At 40.2% G+C, this 23,257-nt stretch overlaps 1 protein-coding gene across 7 annotated transcripts in view; it reads right to left on the bottom strand.

The window, feature by feature from the left end:
* The window catches only part of LOC132815383 (neurocalcin-delta), a 313,099-nt gene that overhangs the window by 229,130 nt on the left and 60,712 nt on the right, over positions 1-23,257 (bottom strand). For 3 of the 7 annotated variants that reach the window (XM_060824272.1, XM_060824270.1, XM_060824276.1), the window contains exons 2-3: positions 16,439-16,546; positions 10,527-10,698 (exon numbers count right to left, since the gene is read on the bottom strand). The exons of 2 other annotated variants lie outside the window; for them this stretch is intronic. The gene's annotated coding sequence lies outside the window, so the exon portion shown is untranslated. The remainder of the gene's footprint in view (positions 1-10,526; positions 10,699-16,438; positions 16,547-23,257) is intronic. 2 more of the 7 variants (XM_060824274.1, XM_060824273.1) reach the window with 2 other exon arrangements.

The following is a 23,257-nucleotide window of genomic DNA, read 5'->3' as shown; positions in this document are numbered from 1 at the left end:
GTGAATTTCATAAGATAGGAATCGGAATACTAATGAGGTAAATTGTACATTAAATAGGCATTTATGAAGCAATAATACCCTTTAATTGACAACTCACCACTGCCTAGTGAATAACTCACCTCACTCAGCAAATGCATGAAGGTTGCAACGAGTTTCTGCCAACAAAAGTAGTCTTCAACAGATTCTGTCATTTAACCTATCACAGCCCAAATTGTTCAGTGTATGTACTCCCGGAAGATTCAGCCCAGTTGTTCTATTGGAAAGCAGGTCTGCAGGTCATTATAAATTAGACATTTGACCCACAATGCCGGTTTTGGCTCTTCAATGAGCCTATTAACCAATTAGTTCTACTTGTTTGCTCTTCCTCCATATTTCACTGCAGAAATAGGAAAGCAAGTCTTGCCGGAGTAAGTGAAGCAAAGACGACTCAGATCGCTGCATTACAACCAAAGCAGCTGAAGTGATCTGCTCACACCCAGTCTAAGGAGCTGCTACAATGACTCAGAGCCAATTAAATGCTCTAAAAAGCTTAATGGTCTTGTTTCCAAAAGTGCAATAAACAAAAACTAAGACAACCATTTAAATCAACATGTGCCTCACTCCTTTTTTTTATTCATTCATGGGACACTGATATCATTGGCTAGGCTAGCATTTATTATCCATCTCAAGTTAACCAAATTATAGTCTGTTCCCAAGATTCTGTCTGAGTATTTTTGCAAGTCGGAACACCAGAGAGCACAATATAAAGTAGCCACTGTATGTACCAGGAAACATTCACATGTTGAATGTTTAAAAATTAATATAAATGAGATGCAGAGGTGTATTAATAAGTATTGCGTATAGCCTGCACCTTAGGTCTGGAGTCAGATGGAAGCTAAACGGAGTAAAAACAGCAGACTGCCTTCCCTAAAGGATGTTGGTAAGGCAAAAATCAGTTTTTAACAATTGACAATGGTTAGGCCATTAGGCTAGCTTATTTTTGTTAGATTTCTGTCAAATTCAAATTTTACGATTTGCTCTGGAAGAATTCAAACCCATGTCCCGAGACCATTGATTTAGGATTCCTGGATTGCCAGCCCACCAGTGCTGGAAAAGCACAGCCCGTCAAGGAGCACCTGAGGAGTAGGAGAGTCAGCCTTTTGAGCATAAACTCTTCATCAAGAATGCTGGGGGGGGCCCCAAGGGGGCTGAGAGATAAATGGGAGTGGGGGGGGGTGGAAGGTAGCTAGGAATGCCATACAGAGGAAGAGCTCCTCCTTCATCTACAAGGCATTCCTAGTTACCATCACCCCACCAGCCCCACACCCCTCCCATTTATCTCTCAGCTCCCCCCACCCCTCCTATTTATCTCTCAGCTCCCCCCACATTCCTGGTAAGAGCTTGTGCTCTAACATCGACTCTCCTGCTTCTCAGATGCTGCCTGACCAGCTGTGCTTTTCCAGTATCACATCTTATGACTGGTCTCCAGCATCTGCAGTGCTCACTTTCTCCTGCTGGCCCACTGTCATTACACATCCCTATTTGCGTGTTAAGGCACTTGAAGAGCTTCCCATCTACAAAATCAGAAAAACAGTCCAGCGTTCTTTCTGTGGGAATGCAGCCTCAATCACTGGGATGTGCATGAGGACTCTTTGGTCAGACTGTGTCACATGGTAACAGAGGCAATTCATACTTTTCCAGTCATTTTGAAGGAGTACTATCCATAGACTTCAGCTGCAGACTGAAAAAGGTGATGACTGCAATATTAACCCCTGCTTTACACAAAGGAACATCTGGCTCTCCTGGAGAAGCAGGTTACACAGGGACATGAAACAAGAGTACAGATTTATCATGATTTTTGCTTTCCTTTTATCTGACTGGACTCCACATTACCCCCCAGCACACAAGCTCACAAAATGCTCATGCCACATTTTCTGCCATAAGGGACAAGAATCCAGATGTTAGGATGTAACTAAGTAGCCACTGCAGAGCTGCCCACCAATGCTGCATCAGCATACCCCCAGTCACCACTTCATATCTGCCTCGCAATCATCCAAGTTAGTCTCCTGAATAGCTGCAATCACTTGTCTTTAAGTAGCTCGAAAAACAAACCCTGAATGTGATTGTAAGTGGCAGCACTTGAGGCAAAGTCTGTCTACTCAAGTAACGTCAATCATTGAAAGCAAAAAGTGTTTGACTTTGTGAAGTCAGGGCTTGGAGCAATCACATTAATGGTCCAAAATTATAGCCCTTCCCTCTTGCATTTGTAATGCTGGCAGGTGTGCTCTGTTTGATCTGTCATTTTCTGGGGATTTGACATTCCTACATTCCTGCTCGACTTGGTGGGGGAACAGAGACCAGGGACAATAGCAATCAAAAGGGGGATATTCTTGCATCACTACTCTTTGGGAGGCTTCTACTGTGAACCGAGTAAACCTTTTTAAAAAAGTGAATACGTAAGATCACCACATCAGGTCTGAATTATTCACTGGAGTGGGTGGAATTTATTTCAGCTCGGGCCCTCCTTAATTCGTAGGAGAAACTCCCCGCTCTGGATCCCCCAGCAACAGAAATCCTCCACCGATTAAGTTGGAGAGTAGAAGGGATTTCTCGCCAACAGTGGGAATGTCAATTTCTGATCCATTGCTGGATATTAGACAAGCAGCCAAAACCCATCTCTGGTGAATATATTCTACTGACGAAACAGGGAAGATGAAATCAGAGAATCAGTGATTCAGGATATTGGGAGGTTAACAGATGGTTGTGAAGAATTCTCGGTCAGGGTTCTGAAAAAAGTCATATCAGACTCAAACTGTTAACTGTTTCTCTCTCCATGGATGCTTCTGAGTTTCACCAGCATTCTGTGGGTTTATTTTAGAAGTACAGCATCTGCAGTATTTTGCCTTTATTATATCTATCAATCAGGTACTTGATCAGTCTATAGGACAAGTCACCCTAACCTTTGATATCAACAGGGAGAACTTTGCAGAGTCTCTGGTTATTTCAATTGTATAAGGACTGTTTGGAGCACAGCCTGGCCCATCGACATAAGTCATCTCATTCTCATTATTTCTTGGTTCTACAGATAATTTATTAATATGCAGCTTGCCTCACCACCTCACGGGGCATTATAGACAGCTACATATGGTCAGTGATAACCTTTTTGGGGAAAGGACTCCATTTCCTTTAAAAGACAATCTGGTGACACTCATTTTCCATTTCACAACATGCCTTTGGGGTGGGGAATTCAAAATTGTGACATCTGTTTGCAACTTCAGAAAGGGGCCTGTGCAACTTTCACATGAACAGATGGTGGCAGCTCAAGTTCTGACCAGTTGTGTAAAACAGCAGAGAAGTTAATTTTATACATTGCCTTACTTATCCTCAGGGCATCCCAAGAGTGCTTTTTAAACCAATGATTTACTTGTTTAGTGCAGCCACTGTTGTTATGAAGCCAAAAGCAGCAGTTAATATTTTGCACATAATCCAGGTCAGGCAAATAGCAAATTATACCAATGACTAGTTAATCTATGTATGGCCCATGTTGCTTGATGGATGAATGTTGACCTTGTTCTTCTTTGACACAATCATTTACAGCCACCCCAACAGGAAAATGGAATCTCCCTTTCATTAAATAAACAGAACATAAATTTGAACTGGATTGGTGTACCAGCCACTATTACATGCTCATTTTCCACTTAGCCAAGCCAGCATTAACAGAAATTAAACTGACCATCAAACAGCACAAGCATTTACGTATAGGTATTACCACTGAAATCTTTGTCACATTTTGAAATGTGACAATCTCATACATGTGAAGTGTATTCTTACACATTGTGTTTCAATACAAAAGGAGGCATAAGATAATTCTTATTACATTAGAGAAAAAGAATGATCTTCAGAACTAAAATCTAATTTAATGCATGGATATAAACTGGTTAGGATTAACAAAACAAACATTCACTCCTGTGTATGCCTGGGTTCCATACCAATGTTTAACGAAGACAGAGCCTCATTTTGTTTGAAGAGCTCCCTTTAAATTGATTGGTAATCACTAATTCACTATCTAAATAATACTATTTAATATTCAAAACATGAGCACGTTGCATGTGCTCAGAAAGCATTTTAATAATGGTATTATTTAAGGTTTATAGCTTTTTTAATTTCCAACAATAGCAATTATTGGCATGTTAAATTCAATTAATGAAAGCAGGATCAAAATGGTATCTAAAACACTATCAACAATTCTATCATCTCATCGAGTTCACTACTTCCTCATTTGGAAATCTCCAAGCCTTACCAGACCCCTAGCAATGTATTGACTCGCAACTGCCAGCTGAGATACCCTCAGTTCAAGGCAATTTGGAACAAACAAAACACCTTGCTGGTGACCTCCACCCCCCATGAAAGAATACAGATAAACTAATTTAAGAAACCCTCTTGAGTCAAAAGGTTCCAAACTTAATGTTGATTCTTGAGCACCAAGTGCTTTCAGGTAGCTGCAATGACAATGAGTGATCTTTCAGATGAGACACTAAATTGAAACAAAAACAAAAGGTTGCTGGAAAACCTCAGCAGGTCTGGCATAATCTATGGACAGAAATCAGAATTAATGTTTCAGGCCCAGTGATCCTTCTTCAGAACTGTTGGTAGTTAGGAAAATGTTGGTTTATATGCAGAAGATGGGATGGGTTAAAGGAGTAAATGATAGGTAGGGAAAGAGCCCAAATAGAAAGAGAGAAGAACAGTTGGACAAACAAAGGAGTGGAGAACGAGCTGGCTACGAAGGTAAATAGCTATTAATGGGGACTGTTAGTGGCAAACACAATGGGTTGTGTGAAATAGCAGACTATGTAATAACAAGACTTGGTCTGTGTTGGTTGGGATAACAATTTGAGAGAACTTTCAAGCACTAAAGTAATTGAAATTGATATACAGTCCGGAAGGCTGCAGGGTCCCCAAGTGGAAAATGAGATGCTGTTCTTCCAGATTGCATTGAGCTTTGCTGGAGCACTGCAGCAAGTTTGAGACAGAGATGTTGGCCAGAGAACAAAGGTGGTGTACTGAAGTAGCAAGTAACTGGAAATTCAGGGTCCATTTTGCGTACAGACCTCAAGTGTCCTGTGGAGTGGTCACCCAGTCTACACTTCATTTCCCCAAAATGTAGAAGAGACCACATTGTGAACAGCAAAGACTAGATTGTGAAAAGGGCAGGTAAAGCACTGCTTCACCTGGAAGGTGTGTTTGTGCCTTTCAATACTAAGGAGGGAGGAAGTTAACAAATAGGTGTCACTCCTTCTAAGGTTGCAGTGGAAGGTGCCATGAGGCTATGGTGGGGTATTGGGAGTGAAGGGAGGGAACAGAACCTGGAGAAGACTGGCAAGGGAGGGGAGGGAATGGCTGTCTAGTAGTGGCATCCTGCTGGAGGTGGCAGAAATAGCAGCTAATGATCCTCTGGATGTGGATGTAGGTGGGATGGTAGGTCAGGACAATGGGGCCTCACTGTTGCTGGAGAGAAGGAGGAGAGGGGGTGAGTGCTGGAGTGCGGGAGATGGGTCAGACCTGAGCACTCTGTCAACAATGAAGCTGGGGAAGGTGGACATTTCAGAGGCTCCCTTGTCAAAATTGGCATCATCAAAACAAATGTGACAGAGACAGAGGAACTGGGAGAATGGAATAGAGTCTTTACAGAAAGAAGGGTGTGAGGATGTAGAGTTCAAGTAACTGTGGGAGTTGGTGGGTTTATAGTGGATATTGGTGGCCAGTCTATCCCCAGAAATAGAAATAGAGATGTCGAGGAAGAGAAGGGAGGAGTCAAAGATGGACCAGGTGACATTAAACTGATAACTTCTCTGTCCTTACCGTTGGACGTAAAACTGACGTGCCAATTTAAAGATGATCTGATTGAACAACAACCATATATGTCTACTTCCTCAGGAAGCTAAAGAAATTCAGCATGTCCACAAGAACGCTTGCCAATTCTTACAGATGCACGATTGAAAGCATTCTATCTAGGTACATCACAGGGTGGTTTGGCAACTGCTCTTCCCAAGACTGCAAGAAGCTATCGAGAGTCGTGAACATAGTCCAGTCCATCACGCAAACCAATCTCCCACCCATTGACTCCATCTGTACTTCCCGCTGCCTCGGGAAAGCAACTAACATAACCAAAGATGCTCCCACCCCGGTTATACTACCTTCCACCCTTTTCCTTCAGGCAGAAGATATAAAAGTTGGAACATACGTACACAGATTCAAGAACAGCTTCTTCCCTGCTGTTGTCAGACTTTTGAACACACCTCTCAATGTTAATTCTGATCTCTCTGTACTTGTAAGACCATATTCTGCACTCTATTCTGCTACTCTGATGCACTTTGTATGGTACAATCTGCTTGTATAAGCACACAAAACACCTTTTCACTATATCTCAGTACAGGCTGCGTGGTGACCATATGGAAATTTACAACATCATGAGGGGCGTGGATAGGGTAAATAGACAAGGTCTTTTCCCTGGGGAGGGGGAGTTCAGAACTAGATGGCATAGCTTTAGGGTGAGAGGGGGGAAAAATGTAAAAAGGGGCCTAAGGGACAACACTTCCAAACAGTGTGGTGCATGCATGGAACAAGCTGCCAGAGGAAGTCATGGAGGCTGGTACAATTACAACATTTAAAAGGCATCTGGGTGGGTGTATGAATAGGAAGGGTTTAGATTAGATTAGATTCCCTACAGTGTGGAAACAGGCCCTTCGGCCCAACAAGTCCACACCGACCCTCTGAAGAGTAACCCACCCAGACCCATTTCCCTTTGACTAATGCACCTAACATTATGGGCAATTTAGCATGGCCAATTCACCTGACCTGCACATCTTGGAGGAAACCGGACCATCTGGAGGAAACCCTGCAGACACATGGGGAGAATGTGCAAACTCCACACAGACAGTCGCCCAAGGCTGGAACTGAACTCAGGACCCTGGCACTGTGAGGCAGCAATGCTAACCACTGAGCCTCTGTTCAGCCCCTGTAAATGGTTTAGAGGGATATGGGCCAAGGCTGGCAAATGGGACTAGATTATTTTAGGATATCTGATCAGCATGGACAAGTTGGACTGAAGGGTCTATTTCCGTGCTGTACATCTCTATGACAACAATAAAAAAATCAATCCATCAATCAATAAATCAACTCTAGGGAGAACTCAAGAGTCATCACAAACACACTCAACCAGAATTGGAATGGTCATTTACTGGGATTTTGCATCAAAAATAAAACACAGAAATTTCCCAATGAGGAATTAGTGAACTAGATGAGAAGATAGAATTATTAATAATGTTTTAGATACCATTTTGATCCTGCTTTCATTAACTGAATTTTGCTATCTAAATAATACTACTTAATATTCAAAACATGAGCACGTTGCATGTAAAGAAAGTATTTTAATAATGGTATTATTTATTTAAGGTTTATAGTTTTTTTATGCCAATAATTGCTATTGTTGGAAATGTTAACAAAGAAATATTTAACGTGGGGATCTCAATATATCAGCTCCAGAAGTGAGGTCAAAATTACATAAGATCTTGCTGTACGTAGATGATGTTCTAATTTTCTTGACAAATCCAGCAGTTTCAGTGCCTTGCCTGATACAATGCATTCACGCATTTGGCGCTTTTTCAAGGTATAAGATTAATTTTGCTAAATCAGAGGCTATGCCTATGGGTGGTCTTACGAAAGAGTTGGCTCTGGAGTGTGACTATAGATTCCCATTTAGGTGGTCACGGCGGGGGGTGGGGGGGTGGGGGGGGGGGGAAGGTTTGTGTATTTGGGCATATTCATTACTCCAGTTCTGGATTGGCTGTTCAAAGCAAATTTTACTCAATTATTTGAAAAAATTAAACAAGATCTCCAAAGATGGGAGGCACTTCCAGTCTCATGGTTGGGTCGGATAACGCTTAAGATGAATATTCTTCCTCGTTTGCTATACCCTATACGGATGCTCCCTCTGATTTTCAATAAACAAACACTCAGGAGACTGAACAGTTGGTTCAGCTCCTTTATCTGGCACCATAAACGGCCCCTCATTAAATTAGCCAAACTGCAGTTGCCTCACAGATTGGGGGGAGTAGACCTTCCGGACATTAAAAATTACCAATTAAGCTTGCTTTTGACCTACGTAAGTGATTGGGTTTGTGGGGACCCTCTTTCAATATGGCTAGATATCAAAGTCTCCCAGGCAAGGTGCCCCCTTACCAGTTTGCTGTTTTTGGACAAAGTGAGGACAGTTAGGAAATATTGCCATAACCCAATAGTCATCAATACTGTTAAAGCATGGAGGGCAATTCGGCAGAGGGAAGGTAATATTAGCAAAACATCTTTGTTTACACCTTTAGTAGATATGCCGAGTTTTCAACCAGGTATGATAGATTCAGGATTTAAACATTGGGTAGCCTGGGGTATATCTTGCTTGGGTGATTTATTTGAGGGAGATGTAATGATATTCTTCGATCAGTTAGTACGGAAGTACGAGTTACCTAACAGAGACCTCGTTCATTTTTTTTCAAGTTAGGGATTTTATTCAAAAAAAGGACCACACTTTTGACTGATCCCTACAAATCTGACATAGAAAGACGGATACTAAGGGCTAAGAGCACACTCTGTCAGTACTCTATATCACCAACTGGGGGATGCCACCTCAGATGAGTCTGATCAACTCTGCAAGATGTGGAAAAGTGAGCTGGGTGTTGAAGTTTCTTCAGAGACATGGGAAGATATTTGGGAGAATGCAAGGAAGATAACAATTTGCAATAGGACCCATGCTTTACAGTTGAAGATTCGCCACAGGGTCCACTTAGCCCCAGACCGTTTGTCAAAATTTAAACCAGGGGTATCTTCAGCATGCCCCAAGTGTAAGGTCTGCACAGGTACTCTTACCCATTGTCTTTGGTCTTGTGACAGGCTTCAAACATATTGGAGCGCTGTGGTGGGTGCAATGGAGAGGATATTAGGTGGAGGGGTGGAGAAGGACCCTATTTTGCTCCTTTGGGGCCTACCCATTGTATTTTCTGCAGATTCGCATAAGGCAAAACTTTTCAATATTCTTACATTCTGTGCAAGGAAGAATATCTTGCTAGGTTGGATATCAGAAAAACCCCAGGCCTGTCGGGTTGACGGAAGATTGCTATGGAGCATATTCCCCTGAATTTTCTCACAAATATGGTACACCATAAAACTGAGAATTTTTACAAGACATGGCAACCCTTTTTGAAATACCTGGACACAGATTTATTTGCCACACTAACAAGGGCTTTTATATAGCTGTAACGATTGTGTTTCATGAGTCCAATATCCAAGGAGGAGGAACTGTGAATGTATGAGTGTTTTGTTTGGCTGGGCTGAGTTATTACTATTTATTTGTTTGTTGTTAGGTATTTATTTAGTTAGTTAAGTAGCTAGTTTAGTTTTTTTTTAAATTTTATGCTTCTCTCTATATGTTTATACATTCGTATAGGAGGGTGGGTTGGGGAATTTGGTTTTATTATTTGGGCTTAGTTTTGTACTATTTTTGTACCGTTTTGAATTGCATTGTTTTGTATTTGTGGTAATATTTAAAAATCTATTTTTTCTTAATAAAAATATATTATAAAAAAAGAAATATTTAAATGAATTAAGAAATTTGGAAATTCCTGAGTCCATGAAAGGCATCATTTTAAAAAGTGTTTATTTTTCATTTCTTATTGTTGCCATAAGTATAAATTTTAATAGACATATATATTTGTTACAGATACCATATCATAACTACTCATGTAATCTGTGGAAAATGTCTACAAAATTTCTCCCAAACACCGAAGTAACTCAAGTGAAATAGCAGTATAGCAACTAAAACAGGGTCTTGTGACAATAGTGGTAATATTCCTACCTCTGGGCCAGAAAGCCCTGGATCAAGTGCCACCTAGCCATGGGGGTACGTCATAACACATCCAAACAACGTGATTAAAAATATTCTTTTAAATCAAATCTGAATTTACAATTTGCCATAATCAACTACAGTTGTTTCCATGGTTACAGGATCATGATGGTATGGTGCAAAGGAATGGAGAATCTTGCTCTAGTGCTCAGTCTTCACTTGCTTTTACCTCTGTCCTAATTTTACTATTGTTTTCCTGCATTTATTGCTGTACTGTCACAACTTAACTGGGAAGAGGGCAGGAATAATCATGCTCCACTGTTCCATAAGCCATCCCAAAAATGTATAAAATCCCAACGAGACAAACAAAACAATCAATTTGCCTAATTGACTGCTACTCAGGATACAAGTAATTCACATCAGATTTTCGACCATTACATTGGAAGAGCTATTTATTATTATACACTTAACTTTAACAAAGAGTAGAGACATGAAGGATTTCAAATCTACCACAATGCAATGTGTACTGTACCCTTGAAAAAGACCAAAACCACATACACACATTCTTCACAAATAAAGTCAGACAAAACAATTTGTTTAACACAGATACTATGTATGAGAAAATAATATATACAGGGTAAATATTCTTTACCTTGTGAAAGTTTTCTTTCCTCACAATCCACTTGATTTTTTTTCCAATCACACACTGATGTCTGCTGGTATTGTGTATGAGATCTGTGGTATTTTCCTTTTGAATTCCTTTCTGGCTTCCCTCTTATTGCAGTTCTTAAGTCCTTGGGGCTTCCCACACAACTCCCAGCATTCTGAAAGAAGGTGGTGTATCTCTATTACAATGGAAACTTTGAGGCCTTTGATCTCACCTCCACCTTCAGCTCCTTCCTTTCTGTTCTGAGGAGGGGCATTCCCAGCTGCCCTATCTTTACTCTGCCTACTTGCCTTCCTTTCATATTCCTACTATTTATGAAAGTGGCATAAAAAAGATCTCGTTTTATGAATCAGTTCATAAACAGCCATTCTTGCTCCCTGTCTAACAGTTGCAACACTTTTGTCATTGGAACTTGTGTTATAGATCAAAGATTTTTAAATTCTTCAAAGAATAATTTGAGTGTATCATGCATGGTATTTACTCCCAATGTCTGTATCCATCTGTTAACATTGCTTTGCCTTATCCTTTCAAATTTAATATAGGTCTTCACAAACAGTTTCTTCAAATCTCTAACTTTTTGAAGTGCACAGGCAAAATGTTAACTCATAAACCTAGAATAACTCTTTTCACTGTACCATAACCCACAGAATCCTCTTCTGACAGTGATTATCAATGTGAAGTGCTCAGCCTGTCAACCTGCTCTGCATGGGCAAATGTCCAGTTGTCCTTTGGTCATTTTATTTGTCTTACTACCTTCTCAAGTGACAGTAAAAATGCCTCCACATCCTTTTCTTAACATTTTGGCAGCATCTGTGGAAGTGTAAATACTTCCCCCCTGGACTTTATATTATGGCTAAGAATTTCTCCATTAGACCTTTTGTTTAGTTAACTGTATCATTTCAAGCAGGTATTCCTTATCTCTGTCCCCTTTTACACCTCCTCTCTGAAAATCAAGTTCAACTTTTCTCATCTCCATCTCTTACTTTTTAATATCCTTTTCCATTTTTTCTTGATTCCAAACATTTCCTTTTCTATTTTGAACGGCTTTATCTCTTTCACATGTTCAAGCTGTTTTAGCTGTAATAGAATCCTTATCAATTCATGTGGTTCACTGTTTGAAATACTGGCAAAACGCCTGGAATTGGTGGAAGTACAGGTAAGGTGCACCAAATACCTCTTGGCTCTTTAGATAGATGCAATTTATTTGCCAATTCCAGACTCTGGCTTTTGCTAATTTCTGCAAATACATCAGAGATACCTGTTCTAACTGCCGGATAGTTCCGGCTGTTTCTAATGCCATCTATGAGAAAACCAGTACAGTGGTACACTACTACCATTGACATTAAGTCCACATCCAATCTTACCCTCATTCTAAAGATCCTGACAGACAGCCTTTATGTGTCAACTGGGGAGAATGCACCAATAATCGTGCCCCACTGTCACACAAGCTGTAAAAAATCCCAATGAGACCACCAAGATGACCAATTTGCCTGGCTGAATGCAACCCATACCAGGCTTCATCAGTAATTGTGAAATAACCATTTATTTTAGCACACTTAACTTTAACAAGAGCAGAGAAAAGGGTTTCTCAGCCACCACTATCTAACTTAAAATATAACCATTCAACCATATAAACACTCACTCACATTAAATCAAACAGAAAGATAAATGGCTTAACACAGATACTGTGGGGAGAAAAATATAAACAAGGTAAACAAACTTGAAAAGATTTCAGAGTCCGGACCACAAGGTGACAAGTTATTTCCTCAGTCCTATTGTTGATACTTGCAATGATGACATGCTATATTCATTCTTTGATAACAATGATTGATCAGGTAGAGAGAGGTAGAGATAGAGATAGTCACTCTCGTGTCTGCAGGCTCTGGGATGTTTCTCTGCTCTCCATTGCACTTAGTTTTTTTTTAGATAATCTGTAGCTTAAGGAGAAATCTGTGGTTAGGTAATTTCTTTAACAGACTCTGTGGTACTCATTCAGTCTTAAATTCTCCCTCACTCTTTCAAAAGAACACATTGTACCACATAGCTCAGAAAATATGGAGCAGTTAAATTTTTAAGTTATATAACAGGTTTATTTGAAATAAAGATTTTGGAGCTCTGCTCTTTTGTCAGGTGCAGTCACCTGACAAAGGAGCAGCGCTCAGAAAGTTTGTCATTTCAAATAAATCTGGACTACAACCTGGAGTCATGTGACTGACTATTTATGGCGAAGTGAGGTTGGCATATTCCTGCCTGAAATTAAGCGACAGCCATCAGCATAATTCAAAAGCAGAATAATGTGATTAGGTCACATGTAGTCCTGGATTAAGCTTTTATCCCAAAATAACTTACTCTGGCTTCTGAAGCCAAATGCAGATTTACTGAATTGGGTTCAAGCCAAATTCTTGATCAAAGACCAGAGTTTTAAATCCCATCCTTTGTCGAGATTCAAGTGAACGGTGTTAGAGGAGCTGTTTAACAATGTGACAAAGTTATGGATTCAAGCTGTTCTCATACTAGCCTTTTCAAAAAGTAAGATGCCATAGGTTCCCGTTCAGCATTTCTGCTGTAACACTGGATTTCTGAAGAGGAGCAGACCAGAACACACATGTAAAAACTGCAGGACGATGGGTCTCTGGCATAGCATTTAACTAATGCTTAAATAAGATTTAAAATATATGATGCCAAGGCACATAAAGAAACATTATGTCAGGTGGCCAAAAGCTTTGTCAATGAGGAAGGTTTTAAGAAATGTATTAAAAAGGAGGAAAATGAGATAGATAGAGTGGTGTAGGGAGAAAAGTTCACAACCTGGGGCTTAGGCAGCTGAAATTACAGCCACTAATGTTGCATAATTATCATTGGAAATGTACAAGATGCCAGAATTACAAGAGCACAGGTACACTGAAGTCAGGTTGTGTTGGAGGAAATTATGGAGCTGGGGAAGAGCAAAGCCATTTACAGATCTGGAAACAAGGATGAGACGTTTACATTCATGTCATTTCTGGAGTGGGAGCCCAATTTAAATACAGGATTACAAAGGTAGGGGCATGGGGCTGCGTGGGGTGCTCTTCGGAGGGTCATTGTGAACTCGATGGGCCGAACAGCCGGCTTCCAGATTGCAGGGTTTCTACGATTTGCAGTCTAGGCCAGAAAACATGGGGTGATATGGCTAAGGGACTTCCTGGGAGTTAAGTTACAGGCAGCAGAGTTTTGGGTGACCTCAAGTTTATGGAGTTGACAATGCAGGAAACCAGCGAAGAGTAGATGGTTATAAAATCGATAGGTTACCAGTGGCATAAAGATCCAGCAGTAAATGAGTCAAGACAGGAGTGAGGTCATGTAACGTTGCCAGGAGGTGGAAACAAGCAATCTTTGAGATTGGTTAGGAAGTCAGAAGTTCAATTCTGGTAAAAAAAAATGAGACACCAAGCAGGATGACTAAACTTCAGACTGCTGCCTTAGAGAGGGATGAAGTCTGTATGTAGTTAGGAAACAGCAACTACCAAGCTAACATCTGCATCAATGCTGTGCTGAAATTATTATGTGTCACAAACATAGCATAACTATTGATTATCATCAGTTGGGCGGGTAAATCTACCCAGTGAAGCACCAAGTCCACAATGATGGCAGCACAGGAAGTCAGTCAGTCATGTCCATGGTTTTCCATTTGTCTTTCCAATGGACAGCAGCATCTCACAAGGTTCCTATTCACAGCTGCAACTAACCAGAAACTCCCGCACAAGTGAAAATTTGGATTAATCTGCCAAATAACAGCGATCCAAGAGAATGCTGGACCAAACCGGAAACATTGATGTGGAAGTGCCGGTGTTGGATTGGGGTGAACAAAGTCAAAAATCACCAGTTTGATTCTTATTTGAAACCACAAACTTTAAGAGCCCCATTCCTTCTTCAGGTAGGAAGTGAGAGGCAATACATCGGACATAGAATTTAAGTAAAAGATCAAAGGGTCATACAACTGGTACAAATGTATTGCAAAAACCTAGATGGTTGTTAAGCCTTTAATCAGCTCAAATAGAGATGTAGGTTTTGATTGATTAATATGTAAAATGCAGAATTTCTTTCTCCTGAGAATACTTAAGGTTTTATCAATATAAAAGAGGCGACATCTCGGTTCAAAGAATGCATCTTAGGAGTGAGGTTTTGTTGAGAGTTAATTTTGAATTTTAACTTTGGAAAGGCTGAGACTTGGAGGAGTCTTTCAATAGACTAAAATGACTGTTACTTGGAGATAATGGAAGTTAAAACAGTCTGGATTAAATTTCAGCCAAGTACTGTATTGCAATCCAATGTCCCATAAGTTTCAAAACTTTGTACTCAGGTTATTTCTGGCAACTGCACGGCCACTGATATACCTCATTGCAGTATTATTGTGCCAGCATAACAATGATTTTCATTGAGATCTAGAGATATTTGTGCTATAGTTTTGTGAATGAAGCACTTTAAAATTAAATTAGCTGTTCAGCTAGGCCAGAGTTATTCTAAATGAGTGGAATTGAGTCATCAGAATGGCAAAGTCCACATGGCAGGCAAGCTCAAACATAGTAAGATGTTTTAATCAAACAAAGTGTTACACACCACTCACAATTCAGCTTACAAATAAAATTCTGAAAGATTGTTGTGCGAATTATTACTGCACAAATTTGTAAAGCAACTAATACAAATTGGTGAATTTGCTCAAGGAAGTCTCCAGTACAATGATTACATGGAAATAAAAAAGCCAGATTATTATAACTGAGTCTAGATCAGAGTGGTGCTGGAAAAGCACAGCAGTTCTGGCAGCATCTGAGGAGGAGTAAAATCGACATTTCAGGCAAAAGCCCTTCATCAGGAATATTATAACTGCGAAACAAGCCACTGTACCGAACGAGGTAGAAATTATACAAAGTGCAAAAAACTTTGGCATCAGTTGATAGTGTTGAATGTGGAGAGCCATCTACATACTTTCTGGTCATTCTCAACTAACTTCTTACTCTACTAAAATGTTTTCTACTTTAGAACTGCAAAGTAGAAGCAGTCTGTGGATGCCTCAGATGTTTGGATAGAAATTTCATCTGATGGGACTATTCCCATTTGCAAAAATGCTTAATATTTGACATACAGTGGGATAACGCTTTCACCACCTCTCTAATCCTCTTTCTTGGGGCCTCACTGAAGTGAAGAAAGCTACATTTGCACAAATGGCATCATCTTCTTTGTCACATTATTCAGGCTGAAGTTCTGTGAAGTAGTACAGTAAGGAGAATTTGTAATTTCTTGAAAGTGTGTGCAGGGTATCTGTAACTGTTTTTGACAATGATAAACAGGATGTAAGAATTTGTAATAACTAAAGGATCAATTACAATTTTCCTGGATAATAAATAATTCTGATCCTGATTACCTAGCTACCTTGACATGGAGGCATTACCAACAGGAATGAAGAAAAAAGCTGTGTGGCTAGACACAAATGGAAGGTTGCAAGACAGAGGAGAATTTCTAGCAGGAGAGCTGGAAATTGAAGGTGATCAATACAGATGAAGACAAAAAAAAAGAGATAGACATAGAAAGTGGAACATAAGTAATTTTGTGAGGAGAAGCAGCAAATCTCTCACAGGAAGAGAACACGTTTCCTGCTTGGTAGAAAAAAAAACTTAGATAAATGTGCAAGTTGGCTGAAAAGACCCTAAATGTGGAAAGCTGTGTTAACAGTCCAGAGAGACAGCGAGGGCTGCAGATGCTGGAGAGTCAGGAGTCAAAAGGTGTTGCTCTGGAAAAGCACAACAGGGCAGATAGGATCAAAGGAGCAGGAGGGTCAACGTTTCAGACATAAGCCCTTCATCAGGAATGTGGAGGGGAGAGTAGAGGCAAGGAAGAAGCTAAGAGTTAAATTGGATACTCACAGATCCTTGTGGAAGGAGAAGGAGGAGACCTCCCGAAACACTGTTGAGTGGGTGATATTTGTCGTTGAAAGAAACTTTGGAAAGCTACAACATCAGGGCTGTCATGACCTAAGGGACAGAGGGATCATCGAAGCAAATCTTAATGATAAACATACACATGAACCTTAGGGGCAAATTGTCAGATAGGTCTCCTGACTTGCCCTTTACAAAGAACTGTTTACTGTGGAACTATATAATGTCATAAATACTGAAGGGGTGTGTTATGGTTTGGAAAGACAGGTCTCTGTTGCATCAAATATCTAAATTGAAATTTCTCTTTTTATTTGAAGTATTATTTGCCTATTACTTGTTTAATTTGAAACAGTTTGATACATGTTAAAAATTAAAAGTTGCAACAAAAATTTTCTTCAAATTTTTTTATTTAGATGTCACGTAGCAAATGTGGTTATTTTGGTTTAAGGATCACTCACTGGGAACATAACATGCGAGTTCACACCAGCAACTCAATTCACACAATGCACACATCCCACTCATGACATGGCAATAAGAGCCAGGCAAGTATGCTCCTTCCTAAAAACGAACCACAACAACAGCAATCAGGTTCCAGCTTGAAGAAGCACTGGGACTGGGGAAAGAAGCACCAACGGAAGCTATATATCAGGAAAAAGAAGCTAGTAGTTTATGAAACCGAATGGGCACTTATGTTGTGATCAGTTATTTGTGGAAATTAAATGCATGTGGAAACGGGTGCACTTTTTTGCACTGATGTGCTGAATAAAGTGAGTCGTAGAAATCCAAAACAACTCTGAAGTATCATAATAATCTAGGATGATTATTAGATTAAATAATTAGTTCTTTACTTAAAGGTGGTGATGGTGAAGATATTACCGCAGCAGTGATCGGCAGTAAAAAAAAAGCTACCTTAGTTGATATATCCTCAGATTTGCTACAGGTGTTCCAGTTGTATCCATTCCTAATGCTCTGCTCCAGACACCTCTCTGCCTCAAAAGCAGCTAGGCCAACTTTCCAGGGAAAGTGTTCACCCAGCCCTTTTTGAATTGGTAAGGCTGTGCACAGTACTACATGTTACAACTATATTCAACACACATGCTGCAAAATTACTCCTAGTCCATCAAGGCAGTGGAAATTCCTCATTCAGACTCTGGACATGCACTCCAGCAGATGTATCAGTCCTATTGTAACATGCCATCCACACAGTGCTTAACGCAATTCTGACCTATATCTGAGAGTCAAGACCTCATGCAACCACAGAATGCTCAGGCAGGGCTGAATTCGCAAGAATGGCTGCCTTGTGCAACCCCCTTGGTCAGGCTTCCCAGAGGAAGACATCAATTTGATCAAGGAATTCACCACAGGAATTTGTAAGTTTAGCTTGGATTAATTTAGAGTAACATTGGATAGGTTTTTCAGAAATATGTATTTAGAAATATAGTTTATAAAAATATGAGGTGTGAGATTTTCGCACACATGGGAAGAATATTCACTATGATCATTGTCAACATTCTCCATCATTGCAGGTTACGTTCCCATAATTTATCAGTTCACTGGTGGAAATTAATTACCAGTTGTCAGTCAGTCAGTCAGTCAAAACATCTCATGAAATCTTCTGGTGGTCTCACATTCATCAAGAGAAATAATGACCTTTTCATGGAGATTTTAAATTTCTTTCTTACTGGGACTAAATAAAATTCAATTTCTGTTGCTGTTCCTTCCTAAATTCTGACTCCTGATTCAAACTGGTGAATCGGAGAGGAAACTTGTGGGGGATTGCTGTGCATACATTGGTGGGCATTTATCCTGCATTACAACAGTGAAAATACTTCAAAGAGCCTTTGGGGCATCCTGCAGTCATGTAAAAATACAACTTAAATGCAAGTCTTCCTTGTCTTTTATTCAACTGAAAAACCAAATTATGAATTATTGTGCTGAATGCAATCCATTCTAGAGCATGCAGAGATTAGACCCCCAAAATAACACTGAGACAACATTTACCGGAAGAAGGCCTGCTCTTGAGATTCAATAAAATCAATGTTAATTGTGTTCATCTCTAGTTGCACTGAGCTGCTCACAAAATGGTTAGGAGTGTGTAAAGCTATTAAAAATGCTATCTTAAATAGTTTTCCAACCACATATTCCACTGTGCAATTACTGGCACCCAGTAATATGCATTAACTTTCCATTTCACTAGTGCAACAGAACCAGATCTACAGAGACATGCAAGTGCTCCTCACAATGGCAGATTTACAGCTCAATGATAAACCTATCGGTTTTCTTGTTGATGGTTCGCAAGACTGGTTATCTTTCAAAATCTCTTGTGCAAGCACCACAGGACAGATATTATTTGGTCACTAACTGCAACAAATACATACATATTATTTTACATTTCACTGCAGTTAATAAATCACGTTGGAAACAACTGAGAAGAACTCATGTTCTAATGAAAATTAGATTGACTTCCTGTATCACTCCCACACATAGGCAAAGTTAGAATAAATTGAAAATTCATAACAGCCAATTCTCTACAAAACACTACAGCAAGAAAAATCATCATCTAAACTAGACGTTGTCAAAAGACGACTAACAAAAAAAAAGTTAACGTACCATTTTGAATTAGAATTCGCTTTATTGGCATATGTACTCACCTGTAAAGTACAAAGTTTACAAGTTGCCACTTGTGGTGCCATCTTAGGTACATAAGGTGCGTAGGTGTAAATTCTTAAATATAAATTCTTAGGAGAAAGAAATTTAAAAAAGTGGGAGGCCTTTTAGGATAAAATTGTTGCTAATTGACCTTCTCCTGTATACTTGTTCTTACTGAATGCCAGAAATGCCTAGACTTCAAACTACAATTTACAATGCTTTAAACCTACAGTGTTTCATTCTACATTTATGGGCTAGTCTCAAGAACTTGCTAAATTCCCATGCCTCAGGAACAGGGCTAGTTTTCATACCAGGCCAAGCTTTGTTCAATTACTTTGACGGGTAACTTTTAAACGTTTGAGCATGAAGAGGTTTAGAGACACAAAAAAAAATGGTATGTATCTCGTTAATATATTTTACAATTAGCTCGATCAACTTGCCCAAACATCAGTATCCAACAGAACATACAATGACAATCCAATCCAGTCCTTGCTAGTCCAGCCAAGGTAGAACATGGAGATTTTTGCTGGTTCAGCATTTGAAGATTAGAACCTGCTGATCTCTCTGACATGCTGAATTCCATCCCACTCCACTTCAGCCATCAAATACAGCTTTGAAAATGCTTCCAAAACTGCAAAGACTGGTAGGTGTAGGGAATGCTGGATGACTAGAGAAATTGAGGTTTTGGTTAAGAAAAAGAAGGAATCATATGACAGGTATAAGCAGGAGAGATTGAGTGAATCCTTAGAAGAGTATAAAGGCAGGAGCATACTAAAGAGGGAAATGAGGAGGGCAAAAAGAAGACATTAGATAGCTTTGGTAAATAGGGTTAAGGAAAATCCAAAGAGTTTTTAATAAATACATTAAGGACAAAAGGGTAACTATGGTGAGAATAGAGCCCCATAAAGATCAGCAAGGCAGCCTACTCAGGAGATGGGAGAGATACCAAACGAGTATTTTCCATTAATGTTTACGGTGGAGAAGGGTGTGGAAGATATAGAATGTGGGGAAATAGATAGTGACATCTTGAAAAATGTCCATATTAAAGAGGAGATGGTGCTGGATGTCTTGAAACACATAAAAGTGGATAAATCCCCAAGACCTGATCAGATGTACCCCAGAACTCTGTGGGAAGCTAGGGTGTTGATTGCTGGGCCTCTTGCTGAGATATTTGTATCATCAGTAGTCACAGGTGAGGTGCCGGAAGACTGCAGGTTGGCTAACATGGTGCCACTGTTTAAGAAAGGTGGTAAGGACAAACCAGGGAACTATAGACCAGTGAGCCTAACATCAGTGGTGGGCAAGTTGTTGGAGGGAATCCTGAGGGACATGATGTACATGTATTTGGAAAGGCAAGGACTGATTAGGGATAGCCAGCATGGCTGTGTGTGGGAGATCACGTCTCACAAATTTGATTGAGTTTTTAACGAAGTAATAAAGAGGACTGATGAGGGCAGAGCGGTAAACATGACCTATATGGAGTTCAGTAAGGCGTTCGACAAGGTTCCTCATGGGAGACTGATTGGCAAGGTTAGACCTCAGGGAATACAAGGAGAACTAGCCATTTGGATTCAGAACTGGTTCTAAGGTAGAAGACTGAGGGTTGCTTTTCAGACCGGAGGCCTGTGACAGTGGTGTGCCACAAGGATTGTTGCTTGGTCCACTAATTTTCGTCATTTATATAAATGATTTGGATGTGAACATATGAGGTAAGTTAGTAAGTTTGCAGATGAAACCAAAATTCGAGGTGTGGTGGACAGCTTACCTCAGATTATAACGGGATCTTAAATCAGATGGACCAATAGGCTGAGGAGTGGATTTAGATAAATGTGGGGTGCTGCATTTTAGAAAAACAAATCTTTGCAGGGCTTATACACTTAATGTTAAGGTCCTAGGGAGTGTTGCTGAACAAAGAACTTGACATGCAGGTTCATAGTTTCTTGAAAGTGGAGTTGCAGGTAGATAGGATAGTAAAGGAGGCATTTGGTATGCTTTCCTTTATTGGTCAGAGCATTGAGTACAGGAGTTGGGAGGTCATGTTGCTGTAAAGGACATTGGTTAGGCCACTGTTGAAATATTGTGTGCAACTCTGGTCTCCTTCGTATCAGAAGGATGTTGTGAAACTTGAAAGGGTTCAAAAAAAGATTTACAAGGATGTTACCAGGATTGGAGGATTTGAGCTATAGGGAGAGGCTGAATAGGCTGGGGCTATTCTCCCTGAAGCATCGGAGGCGGAGGGGTGACCTTATAGAAGTTTATAAAATCATGACAGGCTGGGGTAGGATAAACAGATAAAGTATTTTCCCTGAGAGTGAGCGAGTCCAGAACTAGAGAGCATAGGTTTAGGATGAGAGAGGGGAAAGATATAAAAAGGGACCCCAGAGGCAAATGTTTTCACACAAGGTGGTGCATGTATGGAATGATCTGTCAGAGGAAGTGATGGAGGCTGGTACAATTGCAACATTTAAAAGGCATCTGGATGGTTATACAAATAGGAAGGGTTTAGAGGGATACGGGCCAAGTGTTGGCAAATAGGATTAGATTAGGTTAGGATATCTGATCGGCATGGACGTGTTGGACCAAAGGGTCTGTTTCCGTGCTGTACACCTCTATGATTCTATGAGTCTTACCTTTACCTACCATTAACCACAAGGTTGCACAGCTTGCTCCTAGATGCCACGAAGTCCCTTAATTGAGCTCCTATGAAAAGTGGTATTGGAAGTAATCATTTTAAATCAGGCTTCAATTTCTTCTGTCACTTACTTTCAAAAGATGAAGGAAAGACAAACTGCTGTTTTCAGGAATTAAAATAAAGTTTACTCTCCTAGCCAGTATACTGTGAACTTTCAGACATTCTGAAAAGTGGGAAACAGACAAACTGTTAAAAAATGGCTGCTGCAAATCATTCTGCCATTTGAGTTATAGCCAGTCAATCAAATCCCTAGTGAATACCTACTTAAATATAGACATTGGCAGTTATCCAAAGAATGCAGACATCTTTTTGTTTGAGGATGAGCCAACACAAAAAGACAATGGATTTCCCAGACTGCCTGACTCCATGTTCTATACAAGACAAAAAGGAAGATTGAAACTCAATTTATGGCAAATGGAAGTGTGAGTTCTCACCATCCCATGGTAGCGTGATGGCTTTCCCTAACCAAACTGGATTGGCTGTACCTCAAATGTTTTCCCACAATATAGGATGTGGAATCAGAGATGTACAGCATGGAAACAGACCTTTCTGTCCAACTCATCCATGCCGACCATATATCTCAACCAATCTAGTCCCACCTGCCAGCACCCAGCCCATATCCCTCCAAACCCTTTCTATTCATATACCTATCCAGATGCCTTTTAAATGTTGCAATTGTACCAGCCTCCACCACATCCTCTGGCAGCTCATTCAATACACATACCACCCTCTGCGTGAAAAAGTTGCCCCTTAGGTCTCTTTTATATCTTTCCCTTCTCACCCTAAACCTATGCCCTCTAGTTCTGGACTCACCCACTCCAGGGAAAAAACTTTGTCTATTTATCCTCTCGTTGCCTTTCAAGATTTTAAAAATCTTTATATTATTGGAATACCACTCCTTATTTGAAACAGGATCTTGAACGTGGAAAAAAAAACAATTTTCTGTCTGTTTTAAACGCATCACTGAGGAGTTTGCAGGCAGTTCCACCAAAGCCATCAGAACCATCAGTTCACCCAGCCCATGAACCATCCAGAAGTAGTCGTTCTAAATGCCTCACTCAAGGTGGGATATTTATGTGTAGACATTCACAATGGCTTTAGAGGCAAAATAAAGTCCACTCCCACCTCAAAAGGAGTGAGATTACATAACACAGCTTTCTAAAAGTGCACACATTCCAGACATGAAAGGTGAACTAACCCTCTGGCACACAAAACAGTGAGAAAACAATGCTAATTACGCTTAAACATACAGTAGCTTGCTCCACATCCATTCTGCCCCAGTGCATCTGCAACAACTGGGCCCTGTACTATGTAAAGTGCCATGCAATTTCAAAGTTCAAACAAAGAATACAAGAAATGAGATGGGGCTCTTGCAGCACAATGGTAGTGTCCCTCCCTCTGAACCAGAGAGGTCTTGAGTTCAAGTCCCACCTGCTCGAGAGTAGCATCACAGCACCTCTGAACAG

Source organism: Hemiscyllium ocellatum, chromosome 4 (assembly GCF_020745735.1).
Source record: "Hemiscyllium ocellatum isolate sHemOce1 chromosome 4, sHemOce1.pat.X.cur, whole genome shotgun sequence".
Lineage (NCBI taxonomy): Eukaryota > Metazoa > Chordata > Chondrichthyes > Orectolobiformes > Hemiscylliidae > Hemiscyllium > Hemiscyllium ocellatum.
The sequence above is the reverse complement of the archived record's forward strand: the minus strand, read 5'-3'. Positions and strand labels throughout refer to the sequence as shown.